Below are 26,314 nucleotides of genomic sequence, written 5' to 3' on the forward strand. Positions count from 1 at the left end.
TTTCTTAAAGAAGGAATAATCATGATGCCAAAAGTTATAAATAATAAATAAGAATCGATGGTAACTTAATTATATGTTACCAACATAGTCTAATATATTATCATTGAAAAATTACTCCAAGGCTAGTTTCGCCATCTTGTCTCCTCGTCCTGCCATGTTTATCCATTAACAATGACATTATGAAATGAAATAATCTGAAAGAAATTCAAGTTAAATTGTGTTACTAACAATAATATCCTAGTAGGTGTATTGGAAAGTAAATCTGCATGTCTACAAAAAATTTCCCACAGGCGTGACAAATTAACTTAATGGTTGGTTGGAATATCGAATGTAGCAATCCATGAATTACAGTTTAAATTTTTAGGCTTGTAGTATTCACCATAAAAAACAAATTTAAGAGTTCTCCCAGATCATGATCTCAAAGTTAAAATTATCTGGACAACAATAAAAACAAAAACTTTTACCAGCTGATGGTAGTTATTTGCAACGAAACGTTTTTCAAGTAAGCTGTATAGCACGATTTTAAAAAGATTTCGTTAACAAGGAAAGGCCTCTGACGCAGCCAGACGATTTTCAGCTCACGTTTAGCAGGTAGCTTGCGTAATACGTAAGATTATTGACTCATGTATATTTCGGTACCCCTCCCCCACCACCCGCTTTTGAGAAACCACCCATAAAATGCTCAAAATTGAGGGGATCCAAAGAGAAAGGGAAACTGAGCATTTTCCGTGGACATACACAGAGTCTACACAAACATGCATTCTAACATACCTTCACATTCCTTTAAACAACCTGAAGAAAGGTTAGTTACAAGCATTCGAAGCAAATAAATTCGCGGCACCAACAACATTCAACGAGTGCATACTTCGAGTAACTACAGCGTTCATTCCCAACATTCGATGATAAACAGATGTGGTTTACATGTTAAAATATTTTCTTTTCGGGAATTAATTTTGATTTATACCATCACATGATAACATCGCCTGAAAAATCGGTTCTGAAAGCTAATCGTGAACGATACCATGGGGCGTTACTGGGTCCACGTGATTTTGCAGTTCCCGCTGAGTCTCTAGAAGCGAACTGCTATTATGAAGTCTTGTTCGACGGAATGTTAAATGTGTAGCACAGTGCGTAAAAGAGTGATGGTAAAAGGGTTAAAAATGTAATCCTTTCAAGTTCTTCAGAAATTTATGTAGCTACCTTGTTATTATGCCTTATTGATTTACGTACGCTAGAAATACTTCTACGCCTGCAAATTTCGACAGGGAGAAAATACACGTGGAGAAAATTGCAAACTCTAAGTAGGAATCGACCGTAGGACCACCACGCCCCAGCCAATTGCCTCTGTCGCTCTGACACTACCACTTTCATCGAGAGGTGCTGTCTTCATGGATTTAGTTTCTTGTGACGATTTCTAGGGACACAGGCGTTTATGTACCTTATCCTGATCAAATTCTTCAATTGTCTATCGATCACGTTAGTTCTGAGTCGATTGCACATTATGAACTTTAGAGGTGGTTTTCGCAAAAAGTAAGAGGAGGAGATGTAGTGAATCAAAATACACCGACGCCGACGAAAAAAAAAATTGCCACACCAAAAAATAATTAATGTAGAACAATCAACTTTTGGGAATATATTTGTCTAGGTAACATGCGTGAGTGATTAACATTGCAAGATCACAGGTTAATGTAAGCGCGAGATAGCCATTGCAAATGTGATATGCTGGTTCATTAATAACCGGTCTAACCGCCAGAACTTTGAATGCAAGCATGCAGAGGTGCATGCATTGTGTTGTACAGGTGTCGGATGTCAGTTTGTGGGATGAAATTCCATGTCTATTGCACTTGGTCAGTCAATACAGGGACGATTAATGCTGTTTGTGGATGACGCTGGAGCTGTCGACCGATGATGACCCATATGTGCTCGACAGGAGACAGATCTGGTGATCGAGCAGACTAAGGCAACATGTCGACACTCTGGAGAGCACGTTGGGTTACAACAGAGGTATGTGGGCGAGCGTTATCCGGTTGGAAAACATCCCCAGGAATACTGCTCAAGAATTGCAGCACAACCGCTAGGATCACCAGACTGAAGTACAAATTTACAATCAGGCTGCGTGGTACAACCAAGAGAGTGCTCCCGCTGTCATACCAATTCGAAGCTCAGAACATTCCTCCAGGTGTTGCAGGTGTTGGTCCAGTTTGTCTAGCATGCAGACAAGATGGTTGCAGCCCCTTCCCCCCCCCCCCCCCCCCCCCCGGCCTTCTTCTAACCAGCACAAGGCTATCATTGGCATCGAGGCAGAACCATATTTCATGCGAAATTGCTGCAGAAGCACTACGATGGTACAGAGCCCCACCCCCCGAGCACAATGGTCTTTTTTTTCCGTTTACGACACACAACTCCTTCTTGATGTTGCGGTTGGAGTTCTTCATTTTATGTGCCACAGAAGCGGCCTGTCAAACACGAGCCGAAACGGTAGCCCGTGTGTAAGACCTTCCCCTAGTAAGGACGAATTATGCAGCAAGAAGCGCAGAAGATTTGCTACAAGGGCATCACATTTGTGAAAGTGACTAGCTTGCTTCGAAATATCTTTGTTGCAAAAATTCATATTTCAAAATGTATTCAATAAAACTTTGACGGATATGTGACGGCGCCTTTTTTTTTTAACCAATGATTTGGCTACTGATGAAAATGGCTTTCATGCAAGAGGTAAATACAGCAACCAGATGAATATCTACAAAACAATACGACGACGCAGCCATATAACCGCGACAATGTTTGCAGATGCCGATTTTCGATCACATAAAAATATTGGAATTTTAATTTAACAAAATTAGCACCCACTCATGTCACATGTAGAAAGAATACATTGTTGCTACAACTAAGAATGCTCTTACCAATCAGTCTAACATTCTAACGCGAAGTCTAACGATCCTCGCGTAAACCACTGAATTTTAACTCGACAACAGTCAAACCACAACTGTAATGCGACACTATAACTGCCACCTGGAGCACTAAATTAAATGCGTGTGGAAACGGCGCAAAAGTCATCTAGCGGTGAGTTTTGCAAGCTGAGTAGTATCGTCCTAGCGTTTCAAGGAGTAGCTGCAAGCGGTTCTTTCCCTGCCAGCAATTAAAAGATTGCTACCAATTTTCGAATTGAGTCACTCTTGCAGCAAACAAACGACGTGCTGTAATGTACTAGTAGATATTACGTTTTCTACTAAAAAAAGTTAAAGATTTTGTAGATATTACAAAATGAATAAAATTTAAGGTTACTGTTATTTTAACATCTTTATTCCATTAACACGACTCGAACAACACAGGAAATTACTGGAAAATGAGAATATTGTCATAATTCAAAAATACAATAACGCGAAGAATTTTTTAGATGTGGAAACGAAATTCGATGAATCAGGATCGACGAGGCACTGGACTCCCATGCGACGGAAGCGGCCCTCTCCAGCGATCGTCGCACACAGCCTCTGAAACAGCAAACGTCGTCTGATATCTCTACCACAAAATGTGTTACTCCATGATAATCACAAAATGTTCGCTTTTCTCGCAGATTAGCTGTTACGCGTACTTCTTGAATAGCATAAAAGTTATAGTAACATGAAATTTACTGTTTAGGAATTCAATCTGTTATTAAAAGCCTTGTACTTGTCAGTAATAACCAAGAATGAGTTTAGACGATGTTAGGCCTTGTGAAATGTGACGTTTCAGCGTACGGAGCTAGGAGCGATCTTTAAGGCAGCGAATTAATTATGAAAGCGAAGTGAAGAAGCTGGACTCAATCAACATGGGGAACAACAAATTGTAATTGAATGTGTCTCCAGATACCTCTGCAAGAAACGTTGTCAAACACAAATTCATTTGAAACTTCCTGGCAGATTAAAACTGTGTGCCCGACCGAGACTCGAACTCGGGACCTTTGCCTTTCGCGGGCAAGTGCTCTACCATCTGAGCTACCGAAGCACGACTCACGCCCGGTACTCACAGCTTTACTTCTGCCAGTATCTCGTCTCCTACCTTCCAAACTTTACAGAGGCTCTCCTGCGAACCTTGCAGAACTAGCACTCCTGAAAGAAAGGATATAGCGGAGACATGGCTTAGCCACAGCCTGGGGGATGTTTCCAGAATGAGATTTTCACTCTGCAGCGGAGTGTGTGCTGATATGAAACTTCCTGGCAGATTAGAGCACTTGCCCTCGAAAGGCAAAGGTCCCGAGTTCGAGTCTCGGTCGGGCACACATTTTAATCTGCCAGGAAGTTTCATATCAGCGCACACTCCGCTGCAGAGTGAAAATCTCATTCTGGACAAATTCATTTACATATGAAGAGTGGAAATGGATAATGTTTTAAGTGCGATTCTTTCACAAAACGCATTTTCGATGCTACTGTGTTCTCGGTATACTCTTGCATGTCCCTAGACATGATCCAGGTGCAAAACCACGAATAAAGTCTTTCAAACACGCGTTAGTAGATAGCGCATGGTCATTGTGCCAAATTGTGCTTCCGTTTCGATTTCAAAGATTTGATTTGACAAGTGGCACTACAGCTCTTCTACTTAAAAACTTAATGCCCTATGTACTTGTATTGCCACTAATACAGTGTAGTGCCTCAGAATTAATGGCACTTGCAACAAAACCTTCGTACTATTTTGGCGAAAAATCGTAGCTATGTACAAAATACAAGTTAATTCCTGCAAAGAAGAAAACAGCACCCATCTACTGTTAAAAATGCTATCTAGTTACACAAATTACTGGTTTCGAACCAACAGTTTAGTCTTCGTACAGCTGCTCACGTTTACATGGAGAGCTGCATCAAACCAGTCTCAGGACTGAAGACCGCAACAACAACAGTTGAGTACCCGGCATTACCCGGGTATGTATTTATTCTACTTCTATTAACGCATTTCCCCCTTCATCCTCTTTTTGTCTATATCCTCCGCCCTCCTTTCTGTCCATCTCTTTCTCTCCCATTACTCTGTCTACGCCCTCATCTCCCCTTTCTCTGTTCATCTCCTCCACCATCATATTTGTGTCTGTGTCTTTCTTCACCCTCTCTCTGTCCATTTCTTCTTCCCCCGTTGTTTCTCCATGTTGTCACCTCCACCTCAATAGGAGGTTGCTTGTTCTTAGCCCTGCAGTATTCTTTCCAGGTAGTAATAGGTGTACCGAGTTTGATTAAAAAAGGTGCAGGAGTTTGGAGGATATTTTTACCCACAACTTTGCCAGAGCAGGCACATGTCATATATATTTCACACATATTTAAGATATTTCACGCATCTTTCAGATATATCTATATCTAATTTCTTCTTGCAGTTTTCTTTTCACGCTGCTCAATTTCTGCGACGTAATATCTCCTGAACAATAAGTCGCACAGTGATATAATTTTTCAAGTACATTCAGTGGAATAGGTACGTACTGTCCGCAAAATTAGTCGTGAATACAACCAGTATTCAAGATGTATTAAATTAAATCGTCGTGCATGATGCGGCAGTTTTTCACGAAGTTCGGTGTTTACGACGTCATACGTCCTGAACTGTGTGTCGTACTATGATATGATTTTGTAGGTACATTTAGTGGCATATGTGGGTACTGCCTGAAATTTTTTTTGTGAATGGAGTTAGTAGCAGTGAAGTAATAAATATAAAGGTTATGTATGATGCGGCAGTTTTGCTCGCATATTATTGTTTATGGTGTCGCAGCTGCACAAGTATGTTTCGTAAAATGATGCCATTTTCTAAGGACAGTAAGTGGTATATGCGAATACTGTCTGCAAAATGCGTCGTGAATCGATTTAGTAGCAAAGAAGGAAGACAGTAAAACGTCATACTTGATGCGGCAGTTTATGTGCATGAACAGCGAAAATGTACTGAGCGATAAACTCTTTTCCTTTCATTATTTTGTATGGGTTCTGAGAGAGAAATTTTTCGTCAGGGATTGACTATACGTGCAAAAGTTTCTTGCAAGTTACTAAGCGCTCCCATTCTCAAATACTAGACGAATAAAGTCTGCAGATTCGCACGTTCCAGGCAGTAAACGATACGTATACTAAGTATGGTTGAAACCAGTCCAGTGGTTTAGGACGAAATGTGGAACATAGATACATGCGTACATTCATACGTACATACATTTTTATAATACATGTATGGATTTATTTTTGTGTACATTAGTTGATTAAAAAATGGCCGACAACTAATGTAAACAATATACACGTGAACAAGCTTCTGCAAATGAACCTGTCGTTTCGAAACCAGTAACGGTGCTATTTGTGTAAGTAAATAACATTATTAACATTGGGTGGTTGCCTTATTGGCACTAAGAACCAGTCATCATTCTGATATGTCACTTAGAACGTTCTGAATAAAATAATTATTTTTGTAATTTGTTTACTATTTTTTGCGGTGATATGCTGAGCAGAGTACTTCCGTGTTATCAAAATGCTGTCTCATTTTGTTGGATACAAAGCAGTTGTGTACGAATAGAGTTACATTGTTTTCTCATTATCATAACAAATGTCGGATTAGGCACTTCAAACGTTTTCCATTTTCACTCTTCATAATTACGTACTTGCAACATAGAAGACATAAATTAATCTATTCTGTTCCTTCTATCACTATGGGGTACTTTAATTTTTAATTTTATTTTCGGAAGCTTTTAAATATAATTCCTAAATACGTGTCTAGGCAACGGCCTTGCCGCAGTGGATACACCGGTTCCCGTCAGATCACCGAAGTTAAGCGCTGACGGGCGTGGCCGGCATTTGGATGGGTGACCATCCGGGTCGCCACGTGCTGTTGCCATTTTTCGGGGTGCACTCAGTCTCGTGACGCCAATTGAGGAGCTACTCGACCGAATAGTAGCGGCTCCGGTCAACGAAAACCATCATAACGACCGGGAGAGCGGTGTGGCGACCACACGCCCCTCCTATCCGCATCCTCAGCTGAGGATGATACGGCGGTCGGATGGTCCCGATGGGCCACTTCTTCCTCAGTTTATTTATTTATTTACTATACAACTAACAAATACGTTTAATACGAATACTGTATTTTCATAAAATATTAATTTCAAATTAGCAGCAACGTGGAAATTGGAAATTTGTGGTAAGGTCTTATGGTACCAAACTGCTGAGGTCATCGGTCCCTAAACTAACGCACTACTTAATCTAACTTAAACTAACTTACACTAAGGACAGCACACAACCATGCCCGAGGGAGGACTCGAACCTCCATCGGGGGCAGCCGCCTGATTTTGTTTCCTGGAATGTTATGAAGGGACAATGAATGACTCCGTGTTAGTTTTTCAAGATTTCTGTTTGATGAAATAATTTTTCGTTTTTTATCAGCGGAACTGAAAGAGCTAATAGGATAGAGAGAGTAAAAAATTATAAACATAAATTTTTTGTGCGGATGTCTTAGTGACTCTACGAAATAGTTCACAAACACAATACGCGACAGGGTTGTGCAAATAGCAGTTGTAACGGTTCGTACGTGTACATAAATAAGAAGTAGGAAAGCGCGAGGAAAGTATAAGTTGCACGTCCTGTTACGCTGAGACACTGTTTATTAGCAGACCAGTCGTAGCCGGTTACAGCGGGGAAAGGTTAATTACTGCGACGTTTTGCGACTGTGAAAAGTTGAAGAGCGCGTGGTAATTAATGCCCTCGCTAACGGGATCGCAGGTAGTGTACTGGAAACTGAGTCACCCCCTACTGCCTAGGTGTGAGAGGCGGTTGCAGTTCCCAGTGAACGAAAGGCCTTTCATTCAGTCCAGGTGTGCTTTCCACAGGGAGTAAGTAGACACCCCCGTGTGGACCCCTCTGACCCAGCTGGTTATCCTATTGTCCACTGCTGGAATGGCGAAGGGTATACAATTTCCTTTGAAGCACGGTAATGAGTCCTCGCAGCTTCCGTGGGACCAGGCTTCAAATGTAAATTTCATGGATAGGAATTGTTATCTGAAGTACACTGTCCAAATATCCAGTCAGATCTTGCGGATATATGAGAGTTTGTTTCGTATGCGTATTTGTAAAGCGTAGGTGAGTGTAACAGATACGTTTATAATGCAGCGTTACCTTTCTGTTGTACGATGATGACGAGAGAAGGGGGTGGTGAAACCCGGAACCAGCACATAGCCTACTCCTCTCGAATAGCACTAAGGGTGCTGCCAAGCTTAAGGTCACCATCCGACGAACGTGTCGTCAACAGTACTACGTGCACTTACTTCGCCAGACACTGTGGACAGGTTTTGAATTTATTCCGGAACATTGACGTAAAGACTGGTGATCAGAAGCTTTAAGCCACCATTACTATTCCCCTTGTAGGCCATATACTGGCAGTGAAAAATTTCATCGACCATCAGGATTCGAACCGGCTTACATCGAAATTGAAGGCTGCCACGGAAGCGTGCCTTAGCAACCTCGCCTACGGAGGCAGACAAGACAGAGTAAGTAAGGTAATGATTAGTGGGATCTCCTTTCGGACGCTTATTGTGTAGGAGCAATGGATGTCTGTACAACGATCGCAAATTCCCAACTGAAACAAAATGAAATTAAAATTCAAGTGTCTGTGTCCGTAGCTAAGAAGCAGTTATCGTGGCTCACTGCGACGCGGAACACACCAATTCAATTTCTAGCCGCCACGGGTATTTATGAGGAGGACTGGCACAGATGCATTCGGCCTCGTGATGCCAACTGAGGATCTACCTGAATGACACGTAGCGACACCAAGGCCCGGAGAAGTAAGTACGGCCGGCGGAGAGGTGTGATGCTGACCCTATGCCCCTCTCTACCCCAGACAAACAGCGATTCATATGGGGTGACACGGTGACTGGTCGGCGTCGCAAGGTCCACTGAAGTGGGATCAGTCGCAGTAGTAGCAAATAGCCAAGCTCGAATGTTGACAGACTACTGGAAACTGCAGTTTGTCGGTGAAGGAAATTGCTTGTGAATCGCTTGCGCAGACTGTACTATAGAATACTGCAAGAGAGAGTGGTATTATATCACGCTGACGATAGCACATACAATTACCACTCTCTAGTTTTTATCGACAAAACATCAATAAGAACGATGTGTTTGTCATTCACACCCGTGTCCATAAATGACACTGCTTCGTCTCTGGTTTTGTAAGAGTGTTTATGTTAACATAAATTACTACTTACGTGATGCTTTATAAAGTTTTAATTTCTTATGTACTTGTACTTGTTCTACGAGAACTTAACTGTGCAAATTTCATACAACAGCGACATTTCAATTCTTGGGAAGCGCTTGCCATTGGCTGGTGCTGACGTAATCCATAGTCGGCGGGGGAATTGCATACTATTTAAGCCGTGGCTTCACAGTCATCAGTCACAGAGTACGACCATCGTATCACGTGAAAAGCCGAGGAGCTGCCATAAGGGAAAACGCTACAGTTTTCCTCTATTTTCTTTCAACGCCATATGTAATAGTACTGTTCGAAACTTTGCGTTCCTACCTTTGCAGGGCCCAAAAATTCTGAGGATGGCTGTAACATAAGCCGAAGACGGTCAATAAAAAAAAAAAAAATGTTGTTGTGATCTCCACTGTTGATTTTAATCTAAGTTCAAACATCGGAGGTCATCAGTCCCCTAGAACTTAGAACTACTTAAACCTAACTAACCTAAGGACATCACACACATCCAAGCCCGAGGCAGGATTCGAACCTGCGACCGTAGCAGTCGCGCGGTTCCGGACTGAAGCGGCTAGAACCGTTCGGCCACCGGGGCCGGCTTAATCCAAGTGATTGCGGGTGGTTGCGACTCTGACAAAAGCGTGAATACAAAGGCAAAGCGCTCCTGCATGACCCCCCCCCCTTCCCTAGTTCAGAAAAACCTTCGATGGCTCCCACCAACCATTATTGAGAATTTTGAAAATGACCTTTAGAGAGACACCCTGTGATGTAGTCCCAGGCGTCTGCAGGGAGTTATATGGAATCGGAGGGATGTCAATGGGTTGCTTGCTGCAAGTGTCTAGGACTCCGTCATAAGGTGGCTACACACAGGTACATTTTTAAAGTATTCAACAAAGGCGGGCGATTGACACTGAGAGTTTTTCTTAACTTTGTGGTGGGGAGGGGGCCACTTGCAGTTATTTTTTGTCGTTTTATTCGTACATGTGTCACTGTCGCGTCCCCCATGATCATGCCACGAGAGGGTGCGAAACAGGACGGCAGAAAATGATAAGCATCCTTTGCTGCTTCGGATCACGTTCAGATTTCGTCAAATCGTTTAGAACGGTTCCTGATAGTTCCAGCTTTTCCTGAGAGCAAAAATTGCGGACGCGCTGCACTACAAAGGGGTGAGATCACGTTCAATGGGGATGCAGCCCCACGATGTTCTCAGAAAGCTTGAAAGGTGCGGAAATGTCAGCAGCGTCAGAGGTTGCCAACAACGACGTTCTTTGCTCTTCACACTGTGAACTGACTTTCTGACACCGAAATGTGCCGGAATCAATGCGCCAAGGAAAGCGATGGTTTCATTGGCACCCTTTAGTCCACGCTCTGAGGCATTTTCGTGCCGATTCCGAACGGCGATGTGTCTGAAATGTTTAGCTGTGCTACCCTCAAGGGAACAGCCGGGCATCGCGGATCTGATCTCCATAGCAGAGGTGTGAACTGAGGGTAAGAGGACGACCTTCTCACGGCGTGTTACGTCCGCGGTGGCGTTCGGCAGGACTGTGATGAAATTTGCTGCCAGTGTGACATCATCAACCCAACTCACACTTCACACCAACGTCTGAGCAATAGTTTTTTTCCGCATTAGTCGACACCTTGCCGTTCGAAGCGTCGCCGAGTGCGAGGGTGACACTGCAGTGCGCCACGCTTTCACACCATTACACACGAAGGCTGTACGCAGCTTTGAGCCGAATTTCAAACTTCTGAGTCGAATGGGAGACATTTACGGAACTGCAAATAAGTGATTCTTAAATTGTGTTGCACGCTTTAGTTATGGTACTATAAATTGTACCCAATTCAAAAGCTACTGGTTCGATAAACCGCTAGTTTAGAACGAATTGCCCGTGCATTTCAGTTGCGTTTATTAAAATTAAAAAAAAGTCTTAGCCGACTTTGCCATTTACGTCTTCTTTACGTATGAATTTAAGACATGCGAAACGTCTTCTCATTCCTATGCGGGGTCGGTTACTTTCATATTTTGACCATTCTATTTGACATTGGTGCCATATGCGCTTCAGTTAAACTAAGGGAGGGACATCGTTGATCGGTTGTTTGTTGTTTGAATTGCGGGAGATGACGAAACAGCTAGGTCATCGGTCCCATCGTATTAGAGAAGGATAGGGAAAGAAGTCAGCCGCACGCTTTCACAGGAACCATCCCGGTATTTGCCTGGAGCAATTTAGGGAAGTCACGGAAAACCTAAATCAGGATGGGCGGATGCTGGTTTGAACTGGCGTTCTCCCGAATGCCAGTCCTGTCTGCTAACCACTGCGCCACCTCGCTCGGTGGAGGGACGTCGTGCGCGCCTGCTGTCTGTGAAAAGAGGAAGATTTATTCTGTGTGTTGCTCCATCTTAACTGTTCGTGTGTAGTATGTACCGAGATGGAGATCGAGGACAGCCGATCATTTGCCTAAACTACCATGGAACGTCGACTAAAAACCACACTCGGAGTTGCCTATGTACCAGAACATCGATTGTTAATCCAGCGCAAGGGTTCTATCCGGGTCTGGTTCACATCGCTGTCCCGCCAGCTAGCGATATGAGGAGGGTATGAGAGAGAGTGTGACCGACTGTTAATACCTAGCTATTATTGTCTATTTATGGGTATAAATCTTTATCTTGTTTTTACCACCATTTTAACACCAGCAATTTTCATTGTTATTACTCTGTGAGTTTTCTTCAGAATACATGCACAAGAAATCTACCCAGTAATGAACGTGGCAGTAGCTAAGCAGTAAGCGTCGAGTTAGACGACACCTACCACGTATAATTCTGTACAAGTCAGTATATAAGCGAGGCAAACGAAAAGTACAATGAAAAAACAATGTGTCAGCTATAGTCTGCCGTTGACAAAGCGGATTAGACACAATATGCAAGCTGTACTGCGTAATTATTTTCGAATCTCAAAATCTGATACATGAGGTGCATCTAAAATGCTCGAAATTGACCAGTTGTTCGCGAGCTAATTTGCTGTGAGTTCCTTAAGGCGCTGTTCAACAAATAAGTATGATTTCGCTGCTTTATGACTTGGGTGTCTGCAAGATGACGTTTCTGATGCTATCTGAAAAGCAAAAGGAAAGAGAATAATGCTTAGCATGACTTAATGCATGCCTTTGTGCACATTCTTCGTATATCTCTGCTGACAAAAATACTGGTTGCATACCACCTGGATATCTACACTGTTGAGGAGTGGAAATATGAGGCAGCTGTCAGGAACAGTGGCCGGTACAAAAGATAAGGTAGTCTCCAGCTAGCAAAACAAATGTAAATGGTGAATGATAAACAACATTTTTTCTTTTTTTTAACAACATCTAAGTATTTCTTCGCCTTGCATAGCTTTATATTGTGTCAGCACTCACGGATTCTTCGAGAGGCACGGCAGCAAACTTCTCACTCTACATGAATCTGTGAGCCCGCCACATAAGCAAAACCCGTGCAGGTCTGCACCCCTGTGCAAATCATCAGAATTTGCGGACGTTCACCAACGGTTCGGCAGTGGCAGTGTCGTTTGGCAGAAACAGTTGCTTCATCGACGTAGAACGAACAGCTTTCAGACAAGCTAACGTGTCTCGTGACGAAGCTAACAGGATCATACAAGCGCTGCATGTTGCCGGGAAACTCGACCACTTCTCAAATTTTTCAGAAAATTCGCAACACCTGACTGCATTAGAACACTTTATTGATTTGTCACTGGTTTCGGTCAACGACCATCATCTGCTATCTGAGTCAACGTTAGAGAACAGAAATGACAACAAAACTTCAATGTACAAAACGTCATAAAGACACGAAATACAAAAATGTATCTTACGGAAACACATGCCTGTCATGTTGAACCATACAGTCACATTAACAACAATGATTTTCACACATCAGTAACCATCCTTCACCACACACAGCACGAAAATGGCCATATGTAATTAGGACATACTATGAGTAGCCAAATCATTTCTAGCCTCAAAGACAAAACCAAGATGTACAGTCGATATAAATCATGGCACACAAAGATAATTTTAAGATAAAAACAACCATAATTGCAACAGGCACAGAACAGTCGTAAGAAAGATTACAAGCACCAATCATCAAAAAAAGTTTCATTTTCTTGCCCCATCTGCTTAGTAGGGATTTAAAAGACAATAATGTAAATCCTATAACCCATGAAAAAAATATTTGAAACATAATTAAAACAAGGCTACTAATTCTAAGTACAATGTATAATTCAATGCATCACATGTCCCAACAGGCAGGAACACAAGAACAAATAATTAAGATACCAATTTAATAATGAGGGGGGGGGGGGGAAGGGAATTAGAGGTTCGCCTTGCGATTATTCAACATTTTATCATGTTTGTACACTATCTTCTTTGTATTTGTTATTTCTCTGATACCATCACGTACGGGTCATACTGACGACTTATGTTATTCATTCGTGTCCCCCCCCCCCCTATAAAATATGAGATGTTACATTACAGTATTTAATAGGGTTGCTTTGTGGTGGCTGTATGGCGTATTGGAGTTGAGGTATCTTGGTCTTTACTGAGCTAATGTTTTCCATCATTATTGCACAACATCGTCCGTAAGTTATTTCAGAATGTTTATGAGTTTTACTGGCTGGACGGCCGTTGTGGCTGAGCGGTTCTAGGCTGTTCAGCCCGGAATCGCGCTGCTGCTACGGTCGCAGGTTCGAATTTTGCCTCGGGCATGGATGTGGGTGGTGTCCTTAGGTTAGTTAGGTTTAAGTAGTTCTAAATTTAGGGGGACTGATGACCTCAGATGTTAAGTCCCATAGTGCTCAGAGTCATTTGAACCATTTTACTGGCTGAAAATTGTTTTTATATATTTTATTTTAAATTTTCAATTTATCCATTTTTTGGTCACACACTTCGTCCCATTCAGTACAATGTTTAATTGCCTAAACCCGATGACCATGATTCTTCCTTGGCTTTGAATAACTTTTGTAAGCTCATTTGTTACGTGTCTGGTGTCTATATTGATCAAACTAATTTGGATATTGTATATTGATCCTTCTGGGCAGATGTATTCCATATAGCTCCTGTTTGACTAAAAGTTGCATGTGTGTGCTACATTATTTTAGATACACATATGGACTTGAAGTAATTGCTTTCGTTGACAGTTCTTCCGCATACTGTCGCTAAGGCAGCCTTTATTAAGTTACTGAGTTGTAACACTGTGGCCAGCCGCTGTGGCCGAGCAGTTCTAGGGGCTTCAGCCCGAAACCGCCCTGCTGCTACGGTCGCACGTTCGAATCCTGCCTCGGGCATGAATGTGTGTGATTTCCTAAGGTTAGTTAGGTTTAAGTAGTTCTAAGTCTAGGGGACTAATGACCTCAGATGTTAAGTCCCATAGCGCATTTGAACCATTTTTTGTAACACTGTGTGCCTTGTATTGTTTAACCCTGATCAGTTCTCATATATCCATGCCGATGCAGTTCTCATTAATATACAGGGAATCTCAATCTTAATTCTTTTTTGTGTCCCTGTCTGTTAGGGCATGTGGTACACTGAGTTATAAATTGTATCTAGAATTGGCAATCTTTTTTTAATTATGTTTCTAAGATCTTTATCATGGCTGATATTATTTACATTATTATTTTGTAACGTATGTTAAACAGATAGGGCAAAAAGTGAAAGTTGTTTTGATAATTGATATTTGTGATCTTTGTACATATTTTACTTACGATTGTTCTGTAGTTGTTTTAATTATGGTCATTTCCATCTCAAAATTATCTTCGTTCGTCATGATTTACATCGACTGGATATCTTCTTGGTTTTGTCTTTGAGGCTAAAAATGCTTCGGCTACTCATATTATGCCCTGACTACCTATGGCCAGTTTCCTGTTGTGCGAGCTGGAGGAAGGTTGCTGATGTGTTAACATTATTGTTCTTCTGTATTATTATTCATGAAACTGACAGTTAATGCGATTTTATGGTTCATCATTGACATGTGACATGCAGTAGCCAATTTTTCATAAGTTTCATTTTTGTATTTCGTGTCCTTATGACGTTTTAAACATTGAATTTTTGTTGCCTTTCCCGTCTTCTAACATTGACGCAGTTGGCAGATGATGGTCGTTGACCGAAACCAGTAACAATTTAATATCTTGTTACAATACAGCAAGGTGCCATGAATTTCCTAGTACATACAGTATATCCGTTGTTGACAGCTGCCTAAAGAAAATATTTGACTTCTCAAGTGGTTTAAGGCACCGAAGTGATATTATGGACATGTTATAGCACGCAAGGGAGGAGAGTACCTTTCTCTATGGTTACGTATCCAGATACGGAAGCGCTTATTTTTTTGTCAACTTAAAACATCCTTAAAATCGATTCTGGTTTCTGGTTATGGAGGGGTGACCCCGCGCAAACAAACAGTAGGTAACTTCAAACTTCAAGAACTCGCCTCAAAATAAGCAGAACTACTCTTTCTTGGTCTCGTTTGATAGTGGAAGAACGAAAGTTTGTGCTATTACCGCTCCGACATTAGTGACCCCCGGACGCCGCGAACTGACGACGTCAAAATTAAATTTCACACTTTCACTTCGTAGATTCGAAACGTCCATAATCAGGATCATACATCAAAGTCGGCCCCTGGTAGCTGAGTGGTCAGCGCGACGGAATGTCATACCTAACGGCCCTGTTTCGATTCCCGGCTGGGTCGGGGATTTTCTCCGCTCAGGGACTGGGTGTTGCGTTATCTTGATCATCATCATTTCATCCCCATCGACATGCACATCGCCGAAGTGGCGTCAACTCGAAAGACTTGCAACAGGCGAACGGTCTACCCGACGGGAGGCCGTAGCCATGTCATTTCCATTTCTATAATATATCAAAGACAAATTATCCGATACAATTTTTTTTAAGAAAACTAATTCCGAGATCCAAGTGTGAAAAAACTTAAGATGCCGTATATTACAAAAAGTTTGTTAATTCAAGATCTGCGTAAAATGTCGCGACATATGAGAACAAGGTGGAGTCTGAATCACAAAAATCTGATACTAATGTACAGAGATCGAAATTGCAAAGGCAGTGACGCCTGAAAACGCATTCCAGGTAGCAGAACTGGAGCCCAGTACTGCTGCAACAACAAGCGACATATGTACGTTCAGACAACTCAGGTGTATGTGACGGATCAGGGTCAAATATGGATGTGGTGCTGGAGTCAGAAACTTCAGAAGGACCACACTCAACACGATGCACAATTTCAAAGGTCCCGCGCGACTAAACGCCCGAGAGGACAGACATATTGTTCGCTTGGCTCTGCAGTACCCCACAGCCACATTATGTAGGCCTGCCTTCAGTCAGGAAATGGGCATGTTATTTACAAGGTAACTTCCACAAAACAGTGTGACGGCGTCTGTAGCACCACGGACAGTCAGCACCACGATCATTGTTGCAGTTTGCTTTGACGCCGCAGCTCGGAGAGAGGCGCCAACGGTCGTGCTCCAACGACAACCATTGACACTGGAGTGGTACCACGTCGTCTTTGCAGACAAGTCTTGGTTCTGTAACAATTATCGCTGTGTGGATACTCTGGGGATAACGAGCGTCGCACGTTCCCAGATTGCATTCTTCGTTGTCACGGATATTGCAATTCGTTTGGTGGTATGAGGTGCCATGGGTACATAACATGATCAGCTCTGGATCTCACAGACGGTAATTTGGACCATAGTCGTTACATTTATGAGTACACTGAAGGCATCTATGGGGGGAAGATTTGTCTGGTGTGATAGAAGAAATAGGAGTCTGTTTAGGATAGATAGGGGCTCCATTATTACAATCAGAATTTATGAAAGCGTTGGAGGGCTTAAGATCAAATAAGGCAGAAGGGGTGGATAACATCCCTTCAGAGTTACTAAAATCATTGGGGGAAGTGACAACAAAACGACTATTCACGTAGGTGTAGAGAATGTGTGAGTCTTGCGACATACCATCTGAATTCCGGAAAAATATTATCGAAAAATATTATCAACACAATTTCGAAGAAGGCAAGTGCTGAAAAGCACGAGAATCACCGCACAATCAGCTTAACAGCTCGGTGCATCCAAGTTTCTGTCAAGAATAATATACAGCAGAATGGAAAAGAGAATTGAGGATGTGTTAGATGACTATCAGTTTGGCTTTATGAAAGGTAAAGGCACCAGAAAAGCAATTCTGACGTTACAATTGATAATGGAAGCAAGACTAAAGAAACATTAAGACACGTTCACAGGACTTGTCGACGTGGAAAAAGCGTTCGACAATGTAAAATGGTGCAAGATGTTCGAAAGACTGAGAAAAATAGCGGTAAGCTACAGGGAGATACGGGTACTATACGACATGTACAGGAGCCAAGAGGGAATAATAAGAGTGGACGACCAAGAACGATGTGCTCAGGTTAAAAAAAGTGTAAGACAGAGATGTAGCCTTTCGCCCATACTGTTCAATCAGTACATCGAAGAAGCAATGATAGAAATAAAACAAAGGTTCAGGAGTGGAATTAAAATTCAGCATGTAAGGATATCAATGATACGATTCGTTGATGACATTGCTACTCTGAGTGAAAATGAAGAATTACATGAACTGCTGAATGGAATGGACAGTCTAATGAGTATAGAATACAGACTGAGAGTAAACAGAAGACGAAAGTAATGAGAAGTAGCAGAAATGAGAACAGCGAGAAACTTAAAATCAGGATAGCTGGTCACGAAGCAGATGAAGCTATGGAATTCTGCTACCTAGGCAGCAAAATAACGATTGTCGGATGGGGCAAGGAGAACATCAAAAGCTGACTAGCACTGGCGAAAAGGGAATTCCTGGCCAAGAGAATTCTACTTGTATCAAACATAGGCCATAATTTGAGGAAGAAATTCCTGACAATGTGCGTTTGGAGTACAGCACTGTATGGTAGTGAAACATGGACTGTGGGAAAACCCGAACAGAAGCCAATCGAAGCATTTGTGATGTGGTGCTACAGAAGAATGTTGAAAATTAGATGCGCCCGGGTTCCCGGGTTCGATTCCCGGCGGGGTCAGGGATTTTCTCTGCCTCGTGATGGCTGGGAGTTGTGTGATGTCCTTAGGTTAGTTAGGTTTAAGTAGTTCTAAGTTCTAGGGGACTGATGACCAAAGATGTTAAGTCCCATAGTGCTCAGAGCCATTTGAACCTTTTTTTTTTTTTTTTTTTTTTTTTTTTTTTTTTTTTTTTTTTTTTTTTTTTGCAAATTAGATGGACTGATAAGGTAAGGAATGAGGAAGTTCTGTGCATAATCGGAGAGGAAAGGAATATGTGAGAAACACTGACAAGGAGAAGGGACAGGATGATAGGACACATGTTAAAACATCAGGGAAATACTTCCACGGTACTAGAGGAAGCTGTAGAGGGCAAAGACTGTAGAGGAAGACAGAGATTGGAATACATCCAACAAGTAAGTGAGGTCGTAGGTTGCAAGTGCTGCTCTGAGATGAAGAGGTTGGCACAGGGAAGTAATCCGTGGCGGGCCGCATTAAACCAGCCAGAATACTGATGACTCATTAAAAAAAAAACGCAATACTGGACGCTGCCGTACTCTTCTGACCATGCACGATATAGAGCGTGTTAGATTGCTCTCCTGGCCAGCACGTTCTACGTCTCTCTCTCCCACTGAAAACATCTGATCACGAGTAGCGAGGAGAATGGCGACCACTCACCAACCACCACGACTGACAAAGTCTAGCATGGAGCTGAAGCAGCATCAAATGACATTCTCCTGTGTGTCGAATAATCCCAGTTCGACTCAGTGACAGGCAGGGTTAGAGGCGTTTCTTCTGCAAAAGGTGGGCAGCGCTACGTATTAAACCTCGCACCTATACATCCCCAAATCACTTACAGATTTAAACATCTATTGTGCATACTATCCTGTAGAGGCACAATAATATTTTTATTTTCCACCTTTTTCGGTGTCGTAATTCTGATGGCTGACAGAGTACTTGTTACTTGAAGAAACAGTAAAACAATGGTTCAAGGAACAGGCTGAAGTGTTGTAATGAAACGGAATGGAGGCTGGCAGAACAAGCGACTAGGTAAATGGATGGTAGATGGATCACAGAAGTTACTTTGTGGATGTCAAACTATTCGACCTGGTATGCACGAGACAACTAAACGCTCAAAACATTGTGACCACTATCCATTGTAACACTGAATGCCTCTCGGGGTGCTGCGTGCACGTGACGAGGTAGGGAAACTATACACGCGGCATAGAGACCAATGGGACATCATCCTAACGACGATATGGAGCGCAAATGAGGAAGTTCATTAACATAAGCGGCTTTGGTAAAGAGCAGCTCATTATGGCACAATGTCTGGAAAAGAGCTTCTCTGCAATTCACGTGTAGCTATCATAAGCGTCCATGGAAAGTGGTTGAAGAACGGTGAAATCACGATAAGGCGACAAAACTTCATTACAGAACATGTAGATCGGAAGCAACTGTATTTTGTATGTAGCATGTTCCCACTTTATCTCAATTACATCGTGAATTACATTCAGCTTACAAGAGTCATGAGACAGCAACGTGCACATACACACATGACGGTAGGTCGTGTACACAAGATATAAAAGGGCAGTGCATTGGCGGACCTGTCATTTGTATTCAGGTGATTCGTGTTAAAAGGTTTCCGACGTGATTACGGCCGCAAGACGGGAATTAACAAATCTGAACGCGCAGTGGTAGTTAGAGCTAGGGAATTCAATATTTCGAGATCCACAGTGTCACGAGCGTGACGAGAATATCGGATGTCACGCATTACCTCTCACCACAGACAGCGCTGTGGTCGACGGGCTTCACTTAATGACAGAGAGCAGCGACGTTTGCGCCAAGTTGTCAATGCTAACAGACAAGCAAGAACGCGTGCAATAACCTAGACGACTGAAGAATCGTGGCATGCACAGATGAGCCCCGATTTCAGTTGGTAAGAGCTGATGTAGGATTCGACTGTGGCGCAGAGCCCACGAAGGCATGGACCCAGATTGGCAACAAGGCAATGTGCAAGCTGGTCGTGATTTCATAATAGTGTAGGCTCTGGTTACATGGAATGTACTGAGCTCTCTGGCCCAAATGAACAGATCATTGACTGGAAATGGTTATGTTCGGCTACGTGGGGACCATTTGCAGTCGTTCATGGGCATACTGTTCCCAACAAAGATGGAATTTTCATGGATGACAATGCGCCATGTCATTGGGGCAAAATGTTCGCGATTGGTTTTTAGAACATTCTGAACTATTCGAGCGAATGACTTAGCAACCCAGATAGCCTGACTTGAATCCCATGGAACATTTCCGGGATATAATCGAGAGTAGTTCGCGCACAAAATCCTGAACCGCCAACACTTCCGCAGTTATGGAGAGCTTCAAAGGCAGCATGGCTCGATATTTCTGCAGTAGGCTTCCAGAGACTTGTCGAGTCCGTGCCACATCCAGTTGCTACACTGCTCTGGGCAAAAGGAGGTGCGACACCATATGAGGATGTATCCCATAACTTTTGTCATCTCAGTGTACGGTTGCAGTGGGTACGGGATCATCAAGATTGGACCGTGGAACAAATGAAATGTGTCGCCTGGTCTGATGAATAATGTTTCGTGCCGCTAAACGCCGTCATCCAGGCGAACGGCTTCTCCAGACATGCAGAGCGCACAGACGCAGGCCGGTGGGTGCCGTATTATGCTGTGTGGGATACTCATCTAGACTTCCATCAGACTGGCGGCAGTAATGGAAGACACAAATACAGCTGTGGGCTACGTGAACAATATTGCGGACCCTGAACGCCGTGGGTTCTAGCACAATAACTGTACGTGTCACGGGATCAGAACTGTGGTACAGTGGTTTGGGGAGCATGATAATGGACTTACGTTGATGTTTGGTCACCAAATTCGCCGGATCCGAACCGATGGAAAGCAATTGGGACACTATCAAGTGCCAGCTCCGAGCCCACGATCCATCGGTCAGTCATTAAAGGGAACTGCCTGACCTTTGCGTAGACATCTGGTATCACATACCTCCAGAAATCTACCATGGATCTGCCGAATCCATATTATGTAGAACCGCTACTACAAACGCGTTCCAGAGGCGGATTGACGCGTTATTACACAGGCGGTTGTAATGTTTTGGTCACCAGTCTACGAGACAGATGTAATACCGCCAGATTTCAACAACAGTAACAATCCCAATTACAAAAAAGGGACGTGTTAAAAAACGTTAATATTACCAAATCATCAGAATATGTCAGAATCTGGCATGGTTTATTTACGGAGGAACTGGAAGACTTGTAGAAGCTGACCTTGGCGGAGATCACTTTGGCTCTGGGGATATAGGGAGCTAGGAGTGTAAGTGCAGATACTGGCATCGTTAGCATCTTAATATGTACCGACTTCAGTGTGTTGCTCTGCATATAACAGTACTCCCACCTCACATAATTTACTATCTGATGTTCTTCGCACGGTCGTAACTGCACCACTGAGTGGACTAGTATAGACTAGTTATTAAGGGTTAATCATTTTGCGTCCACGTGTTCACAGTTGAACACCTGACCTGCTGCCCAAAGGTAAAATAAGCGTTAATGGCTTCGCCTTTCATATACTCGTATAGTGGGGGTACCACCAAACCTAAAAACATACTACTCGTAACAGCTATAATAATTAGTCTGCAAATAAAGTAAATACTGATGTAATATTGTTCAGTACACTGTCCTCAGTCACCAATAAAAATATCTGCACTTATGCCTCTACCCCCAGTACGTAGGAACATGCGAGGCAATGCTGACTATACACATTATCTCAGAAGATTGACTGAAGAAAGGCAAACTACATTTATAACAGTTGTAGATTTAGGCAAAGATGCTGACCATGTTGATTAGAATAAACGCTTTGAAATTCAGAGGGCGTGCTGTGGCGGGGAAGCGGAGCGTGGGGGGGGGGGGGGGGGGGGGCGTTGAGAATCTTGAACAGTTAACTGCAGTAAGCACGTTCAAATGGATGTTGGTTACAATAGTCATGCACAGTAGCTTCAAACCATTCTTCAGACTGGAGTCAACAATAGCAGCAGCAAAAACGAGCGAGACGTAAGAGAAGGCGAGGAAATAGTAGGTGGGTAAATGGCAGTAGAAAGCACATAGGAGCGACACGGATGCGTGTAGCTGAAGACACTTGAGTTCGTGGCTTCAGAGGAACTCCAGAAGTCTGTTACATAGACAGACATGTTAGCTACTTCGCGCTGTAGTTGCAGTGTACTTCGCCTCTTATTCACTCAGAGGCATCGTCGTTCGTTAAGCCCTTCTACAGCCGGTAACAACAGCATCAATGCGACCAAATTTTGCAAACCAAAAACCAGAAAAGTTCCGGTGAAGTCACAGAAACACGTCGTGTGGCATGTAAGCATTCCCCAGTGTCACGCTCTGTCCGAGTGTGGGAAAATTACCCCTAGCGCTGTACAGGAGGCCGACAGAGATTCCCTACGCCCCGTACATCTAAAAATGTCTTCCGAACATTCCACTGATGTTCGCGTGCGTGCCGATGTCTATGGCGGGCTTCTGCACCGGGAATAATAATAATAAAGTATTACGTTTCCAGTTTAACTGTGTCATACAAAAAAATTGCAAAGATCTTGAATTTGGAGCTCAAAATTCACAAAATTGAAACAGTAATTCTGGGAAGAAATTGATATGGTATTAAAGTAAACTTATTGGCTTTTGCAAACGATTTTGCAATATTTTCAAAAATCCTGGCAGAAGCACTGAAAAAAACCTCCTGGAAAGAACAGCAAATGGGACTGGTCTAAGAATGTAATCTGAACAAACAAAACACTTCACAAACAAAAAAAGCACCAGAACACATAGAACCACAGAAAGGAAAAACATAGCGAGTTAGTAACTTTAAATAACATAGAAAAAGGATACAGCATTATGGACTAGAAAAATTGTCATTATATATGGAAGTTAATGAAGCGGAAAGAGTTTATGGTTTCGCAAAAAATATCTACAACAAGAAATTTATATCTTGAAATAGACGACTAAAATATTGTACTACATAGGAAAGATCAGAATGTTTTTATGCATGTGGATGCTGAAAGATGAACTAGAAGCTGGATTTGGAAGAATGATTATTAGAAAAATAATGCAGTACAAACTACAGGTGAGTGCAAAATGAGAAGTAATGAGGAATCTACGTAAACGGAAAATATAATAAGTAATGGCAAAGCGAAGTTTAATCTTCTTTGGAGCTCTACCGAATGAATGAGAACTGTCAACGACACAAATATTCCTGTATTTATGGACAAAGAAATAAATAATAACATGGATTAAAGAAACAAGATAAGAACTAGGATAAACAACATCAAAGAATCGGAAATAAAAGAAACGTTATTTAAGAACATAAATACTAAATTTGGAAGGCTTTCAATGCAGAAAAAATGAGAAATGGATATAACAAGGGAAAAACAACGAGTGCAGATGAGCAAGGAGTACTGGAAAAATAGGGAACGTCAAAGAAAAGAGAGAAACTGAAGTTGATACGTGATCCTAGTTGGTCAATGGAAAGATGAAACTTTAAGTAAAATAATTGCTCCGTAAAACTCATCTCCATCAACATATTAAGGATAAGACACAGAGGGTCATAAGAAGCTACGAGCTCGGAATGTACTACGCAGTGTGAAAATAATAGGGACGACCGATACCTGTGTCGTAACGCACGGTGCTGCTAATTCCGTGATGTTGGCTCTATGTTGGAGCACTGCGTCGGCCTCCATTACCAGAAACCACAAACAGCTCATGCTGCAAAGGGCAGGTGAAGACTGCCGCTGCAGTGCTGAGTCGCTAAACCCAGAGTTTTCTGTAAGCTGTAACCTTTCCTAACGATAAGGTTGCGTGCGTGTCAGACAGTACCGCGATGACAGAAATCTGTCAGTCTTGACTGTTCAGCGTAGTGCCAAAGAAAAGCTAAGTATGTTGGTTTAGGCTCTCCATCATACAGAAATACAATCTCTAATTCTATGTAGTAAAAACAACTGCGGCAACTCCATATTGTATACTGAACAGGACACCGCATGACGACATGTGAGGAGGAGTGTGAAAGTGTTTGTGAAGGAACGGCATGTACTGTTGGTTATCTTACATGCCATCCCCCAACGTAGGTCGACGACCCATGTAGCTAGCTCTAATCTTGACAGTGCAACATGGAAAGGCCCTTCTGATGTATAGCTGTGCCATCTTCCAATGTCTTTCAGACAGGTGTTTCTCCGTTTAGAGCCTTCTGCCATGTGTATTTTCTTCGAAACTAAGTTGTGACAACTGATAACTCTCGCCGCTCATAATATGCCCAAGTATTGCGTCTTTCCTTATTCTATTATACGTAAAAGTTGTTTTTGCTCTGTCAATCGATGAAGAATCACGACCTCTGATATTTCCAGTATCCAAGGTATATGCAGGAGACGCCGATACAAATACATTTCCAATATCTTAAAGACAATGGGTTAGATCCCTGTCTGTCCTTCCAGATTTAGGTTTTAGTCCTGTGTCGAGGTAGTTCCTTGTTGGGAAAGCATGGGGCATCACGCTACCTGTCATTGACAATGATCTCGTTGTAGTCCTGCCTCGCGCATTCTGGTCGAACTGCTGCCATAGGCTTCGAGGGTTGCTCAGTATGCTCAGACTAGCCGCATACGTTTTCATCATAGTCACCGCGTGGCTCGGGCAACACAATGTCTTCCTGTTTGTGAGTGGACCCAGGGACAGTGGTGAAGTGACCCCTCCAATAGATTCGCCTTTTAGCTTGTGTGGTGTCTATGAATAATTAAAAGGTAGTCAGAAGAATGGAATGACACAAGGATTTTGATGGAAGTTTTTTCAGTGCCGCTTGTAATTCGTCTGGTTTGGCTAAAACAGATACACCACTTACCAGCACATAAGAAATAACCCGTAACGCTTTGTGCCGATGGGATCCTGCTTCTCCAATACTAATTCCTGCACGGTACCAGACATAATGCCTGCGTCATACGTAAATCGCGCTTTATTTTGCAGTGAAAGCTGTTTGACGAGGCCCACTATTGTTCTTTCTCCTCTAGAGATCAATTACCCCCAAATGCGCTGTCACCACATGAACTAGGTCTGACCACTACGTCGGCAGTTAATCTTTCGCTGCAGCATGGCCTCGCCCCCTTCTTGACTGTGAAAAATTCTTTTTACTTAAAAGCACAAATTAGGACCAGTTCTGCAAAGAGAATGTCAGCTAAAACCACCAGGAAGCGTTACGTGAGAGTTGCACTATCAGCAATAGAAGCGCTCCCCAAACATTTCAATTCTGTTTCCCTGATAACGGCGAAAGACGCTGATGCAGTGACAAATGGCGCAATGTTCTGTTTAGAGAAAAGAACAGATTGTGTCTTACACGAATATGGACAACAATCAGCTGTACAATGGAATGAGGGGAGTGAAAATATGTGCCGGACCGGGACATCCGAGTACTGCTCACGGCAAGTTCCAAACTTACACATGTCGCCAACCATATGTCTACAACGTGTACTCATACATCCATTATGTATATTCCCGTACAGGGCAATACCTTATTTGAAAGTCGCTCGCCCAGTGTCGGCGGATAAATACGACTTTGCAGTGCCTGTGTTATTTCAAACTACGATGCAATGATCCTTCGGACGTGCATGCAAGCCGACTGTGAAAGAGGATTACCGTAATGTACTAGGCACCGAGTTATACACTCAGATGAAAAAAAGTGATGGGATAGCGATATGCGCACATACAGATGACATGAGGTATAAGAAGGCTGTGCATTGGCAGAGCCGTCATTTGTACTCAGGTGAGTCATGTGACAAGGTTTCCGACGTGATTGTGGCCGCACGTCGGGACCTAACTGACTTTGAAAGCGGAGGGTACTTGGAGCTAGACGCATGGGACATTCCAGTTCGAAAATCGATGGGGATTTCAATATTCCGAAATACACTGTGTTAAGAGTGTGCCGAGAATTTAAATTACAGGCATTGCCTCTCACCACGGACCACGCAGTGATCGACGGCCTTCACTTAACGACCGAGAGCAGCGGCGTTTGTGTAGCGTAATCAGAGCTAACAGACAAGCAACA

The 26,314-nt window shown here is 42.7% G+C and overlaps 1 pseudogene; it reads left to right on the forward strand.

The window, feature by feature from the left end:
* The first annotated feature begins 6,695 nt into the window (after positions 1-6,695).
* Positions 6,696-6,813, forward strand: LOC126238348 (5S ribosomal RNA; annotated as a pseudogene).
* Positions 6,814-26,314: the final 19,501 nt, after the last annotated feature.

This window comes from Schistocerca nitens, chromosome 2 (assembly GCF_023898315.1).
Source record: "Schistocerca nitens isolate TAMUIC-IGC-003100 chromosome 2, iqSchNite1.1, whole genome shotgun sequence".
In the NCBI taxonomy this organism is placed as follows: Eukaryota; Metazoa; Arthropoda; class Insecta; order Orthoptera; family Acrididae; genus Schistocerca; species Schistocerca nitens.